The sequence below is a fragment of the Apodemus sylvaticus genome, chromosome 3, assembly GCF_947179515.1.
Source record: "Apodemus sylvaticus chromosome 3, mApoSyl1.1, whole genome shotgun sequence".
Lineage (NCBI taxonomy): Eukaryota > Metazoa > Chordata > Mammalia > Rodentia > Muridae > Apodemus > Apodemus sylvaticus.
The window spans coordinates 104,572,345-104,578,094 of NC_067474.1; positions in this window are offsets into that span (position 1 = coordinate 104,572,345).

A 5,750-nucleotide genomic window follows, 5' to 3' on the forward strand; every position below is an offset into this window, starting at 1 on the left:
AGATGTGCCTTAATCTTGTCCATAGCTGCTATATTCACAATATCCAGAAGATTGGGGAAATCCTGGGTGCTCATTAAGGAACAAAATGATGAAAAATACTGTATATTTGGACAATTGAATATTGTTCAGCTATTAAAAATTTAAAATTTGAAATCTGCAGGTAAATAGATGTTAATGGAAATATCCACTCTGGTTTTGGTAATGAAGAACTAGAAAAACAAGGTTGAAATCTCTCTGTCATGTACGGAGTCTGGCTCTGAAATTTATATGTGTGGGTTATATCTTAGTGCTCAAAGAAGTTAGGAAAGCAGTAAAGACCTAAGAGGTGGACTTACTAAGAGAGTGGAGGTAAAATACAGATGATATGAATGAAAATAAAAATAATAGAAAAATAAGTTTAGGTGGAATAAGTGATGGGACTGTAGAGTATAGATGTATGTAGAGAAGAAGGATAACTAACACTTCAAAAATCAATAATCTATGTAAATATAGAGAGAGATAGATAGATAGATGATAGAAAAAGAACTTTAAATGGGTACCTTAGTTGGGTTTTTGCTGCTGTGAATCGACACCCTTACCAAGCCCAGTATTACCAAGGACAACAGTTGATTGTGCCTGGCTTAAAAGTTCAGAGGAGGAATTCCAGTATCATCAAGGAATACAATGGCAGCATCCAGGCAGGTATGCTGTAGGAGGAGGTGAGACTTCCACATCTTCTTCTGAAAGTGGCTAGCAGAATGCTGCTTTCCAGGCAGTTGGGATGAGGTTCTTCAGGTACACACCCACAGTGACACATCTATTCCAACAGGGCCACAACTTTTAATAGTACCACTCCCTGGGCTTAGCAGATACAAACTATCACATTTCACTTCCTGGCCCACATAGGCTTTTTCATATTCCTAATCATGGCATAATACAAAATATATTTAGTCCAAATTCAAAATTCCCCATAGTCTTTAGCAGTCTCAACAACTGATAAAATCAAACAACTGTTCAAAGTTCAATGACTCTTCAGTGATGCATCCAATCACTTAAGTGTAATTCCCAAAGCAAGGCAGGAAACTAGCTGGACAAACTCCAAATTCTGCACCTCCATGGCTAATTTCAAAGAAGTCTTCATATCTCCAACTCCTTTTTCATCTTTGTAGACTACAAACATTACCTTCTCCTGGTCTTGCTCTACTCTCTGTTAGCAGCTTTCCTTAGCAGATAGCCCACAGATCTGGCATCTCACACATTTTGGCGTCCATAAGTCACATTCAGTGTTTTAGCTTCTTCTTTAAATGTCGTCGCATCCAAAATTGATCCCTTCTGGGCTTCTTCAAAGAGCATTTTTTGGTCTCCAACTCTGTCCCCTTTAGCACTCTAAGAGCAGGTTGATCCACTCTACTTCCAGGGATGTTCTTGGTAAACATTCCATGGTACTGGCATCTCCAATACATTGGGTTTTCTGTTACAACTACGCTCCACCAATAGCCTCACATTGGCTCTTCATGGTGCCAAGACTCAAATTCTTTGCATGACCCCTTCAGTCCTGGGCACTAAACATTAACTAAGGCTGAACCTTCACCAATAATCTTCCATGGCATATCACAGCACAAGTCCTCAGCTGTTCAACATGACCCCTTCATGCTTTTAAACAAGTGCCACCTGTGTGGATGTTAGAAATTACCAATGTCAGATGAGACATGAGCCTTGCTATTTCTGGAACACAGCTTCTTCTGACCCAAGAAAATGATTCCAAGAATATTTCACCTCAGTGATGCTGGTCTCTTGTTAATCACCACTAATTTCTAGGATTCATCTATCCCACATCAATTATCATCCCACTTGTTCCTTCTATTCTTGATTCTAAAGCTAGAGGCATATGGCTGGAGCAGCCAAAGTTCTGCTGCTTACAGGAACTGGAACATGGCACATTACATTATCTCTAGCCTACTGTTTTCCAACTCCTTCACTCCTTATGCTTGTTTGCCCTGGATCTTGCTCTGTAAATTGACTTTGAACTCACAGATCTACTTGACTGCCTCCTGGGAATAAGGTATGTACCACCATGCCTGGACTTAAGCTTTTCTTCACCTAAATCTTGCTCTGTCCCAGGTCGCCTTTAACTCAGACATCTGATTGGATTTATCTCCTGAGATTGAAGGTGTGTACCAGAATGCCTTGATCTAACATTCACTAGGGAAATTCTGGCCTCAAAGTCCCACTCTCTCAATATGTTCTGTCCCACAACACAGGATTTAGCTCCATTTCACTTCCTGGTGCCTCTTTAAAACTAGAAGCATATATTTTATATTTTTTTCTTCTAAGTTTTCTATGCTTGCTCAAAATGTTCTTAATGAGACTTAAACAGGAAAAATTTCTCTCCTGTGCTTTGTTGAGACTTGTTTGTCAATGCAATTAATTGGATCCTCTTCACCATAGCCATAGGCAGACTCTTCATTTAAGGGCAAAACCATGCCACATACTTTACAAAATTACTACAAAAATCAGTCTATACCAAATAAGGAAGGTCTCCACAAAAACCTCTTGGGCCAGGTGTACACAGATAAAATCATTCAAATCAACAAAGTCTTCCATACTCCTATTAAGATGGCTGATTATGCCACACTTAAACATTCCATGGCTTTCCAAATCCAAAGTCACACATTCTTCTAAACAAAAACATGGTTAGGCCTATAAGAGCAATATCTTTCAACTGGTAGCAGTTTCTTTCTTAGGGTTTTACTGCTGTGAACAGGTACCATGACGAAGGCAAGTGTCTATTTCTTCATCCAAAGGCAGCCTGGAGAGGACTCTCATCATACATTGTGTAGAGTTAGAGCATTGGAACATCAAAGCCCACAACTATAGTGACACACTTCCTTTTTTCTTTTGTTTTGTTTACTTTTTTTTTTTTTTAGCTTTGTAGAGACAGGGATTCTCTGTGTAGTCCTGGCTGTCTTAGAAGTCACTCTGTAGACCAGGTTGGCCTCGAATTTTGAAATCCACCTGCCTCTACCTCCCACGGCCTGGGATTACAGGCATGCACCATCATGCCCAGCTGTAACATGCTTTCTTCAACAAGGCCACACATACTCCAAAAAGGCAACAACTCTTCATAATGAGACTCACTAGGCCAAGCATATTTTAATCACTGCATTCTATTCAATGGCCTCATAGGCTTACTCAAACACATGAATTATGTACCTCATATGAACAGTAAGTATTAGAGTATGGATTCAATAAATAATCCCAATCTGACTGAGTTTGGTGCTTGTGTGTTTTCTGCATCAACTCTCAAATCCCCAACTCCATGGCTCCTAAATGTCTTCCAAAGCATTACAACCCAGGTGAAAGTTTTACATTACTAAGTTCAGACGCAGCACTAGTTACAGTCTTATTATCTCTGAAACACAGCTTCTTTATGTTCTCAGAAAACACTGCCCAGAAGATTTCAAATCAGTAAAATGGCCTCTGTTTATCACTATTAATTTCTTGGCTCTACTAGCCAGCATTGTCCCTGTAATCCATTCTATGTTTGAATGTAAAGCTAGAGCCAGAGGGTAAAGTTCTTGAAATTTGCTATTTCCTGTGGCTGGAACATGTCTCCCTTATTCTATTAAATCCTTCACTACTTAGGATTTGCTGTACTGGGACTTGTTGTGTAAACTCACTTTGAACTCAGAGATCTGCATGTCACTATCCACTGAGTTCTAGGATTAAAGGTATATATCAACATGTCTGGTCCTAAGCATTATTTTTTAAACTTGGAACAGCTTCAGTACTAGGGTGGCATTGAACTCTGCCTGCCTCTATCTCTTGATTGCTGGGATTAAAGGCATATACTACAATGCCTGGACCTGATGTCCAAAACATATAAAGAACTCAAGAACAGTAGTGCTGTTGAAATATTACTGATCCTCGAAAAACCAGACAGCATCAGATATGATGCAACACACACCAGGATATTTAATCTGTTTAAGTTAGCTTCCACACAACCCCTCAACCTATCACTGCCCCACCATCACAGAGGATGGTTTTGGTGGCAGACCCATGAATATGTTTCTGGGAAAGGCTTTATAGTAAGCAGGAAACAGAGTACATGTGTAAGCATCGGATTGGAAAGCTACTGTGGCCTTTAACATAATTGCTTTGTGCTGGGTGTCATATCATAAACTTAATTTCTGCTCTACTCTGTATTGGTCATCATTAGGCAAGTGGTAGGCTTGTCACATGGAGAGCAGGTTTGTTGGGGAAATAATCTGGAGATGTTGGTCTTGTTGAATCTGTAAACTGCAAAAGCTCATCTTGTTGGAATTAGCATAGAGAATGGAACTAGGGACCAGTTTTGTTAGGGATCAACTTGGTGACTGGACCTTGGCACAAGCCTGTTAGTTTAAAATTAGGTCAGGGTCTCTAAAATGGAGTCTGAACTTAAAATATTTGATTTCTTAAGGCTAAACTGAAAATAACAAAACAACACAATCAAAAAATGGACTATAGAATTAACCGATAATTCACAACAGAAGACTATTTAATGGCTGACAAGCACTTAAAGATATTTTCAAAGTTATTAGTCATCAGGGAAATGCAAATAAAAACAACAATGAGATTCTACCTCAAACCAATCAGAATGGCTAAAATCAAAAACTCAGGTGACAACAATGCTGGCAAGGATGTGGAGAAAGCAAAACACTCCTCTATTTCTGCTGGAATTGCAAATTTATACAACCACTCTGGAAATCAATCCTGAGGTTCCTCAGAATATTGGAAATAGATCTACCTGAAGACCAAGCTATAGCACTCTTGGGCTTATACCCCAAAAGTTGCTGCACCATGTTACAGCAGCACTTGTTCCACTATGTTCGTATTTGCCTTATTTGTGATAGCCAGAAGCTGGAACAAATCCAGATGTCCTCCAGCAAAAGAATGGATACAGAAAATGTGGTTTATGTACAGGGTGGAATACTACAGAACTATTAAGAATGAGGATATCCAGAGTTTTGCAGGTAAATGGATAATAATAGAAAATACTATCCGGAGTAAATTAACTCAAACCCAAAAAAACCATGCATGGTATGTACTCAGTAATAAGTGGATGGAAGCCAAAAAATGTGCAGAATACCTAGCGTACAAGCCACAGAACTCAAGAAGGTTAACAAACCAAAGTAAGAATGCCTCAATTCCACTTAGAAGGGAGAACAAATCAACCACAGAGAGCAGAGGGAGGGAGGGGACAGGGTGAGAGAGGGACAGTGAGGGGGAAAGGGGAACAAGATCAGGTATTGGGTGGCAGGGGGAACAATACTGAAGCCCTGGGGGCAAAAGAAAGAATGGAAACAAGCAGGCTCAAGAGGTGGAGGTGGGGGACACTCTAGAATGTATCAGACACCCAGGAGGAAAGAAACTCTCAGGACTCAAAGGGAGGGACCTTAGCTGAACTGCCCATAAGTAGGGAGAGGGAACTTCTAGAGTTGACCTCCTGAAGAAAGACATGGCATCAAGTGGAGGAATGTTTTTGCCATCCACAGACAAATGCTCTCACGCTGAATTGTTCCTATCTGAAAGAATTACAAGGACAGAAATGGGGAAATGACTGAGCAAAAGAGTTCTAGTAATAAGCTCAAATTCTGATCCAGCTCAGGGGAACACTCCAAGTCCTGACACTAATACTGATGGGCTTACAAATAGGGGCGCCTATCCTGAGTGTCTTCTGAAAGGCCCAACAAGCAGCTGAGTCAGATGCAGATAGTTACCTTCAACCA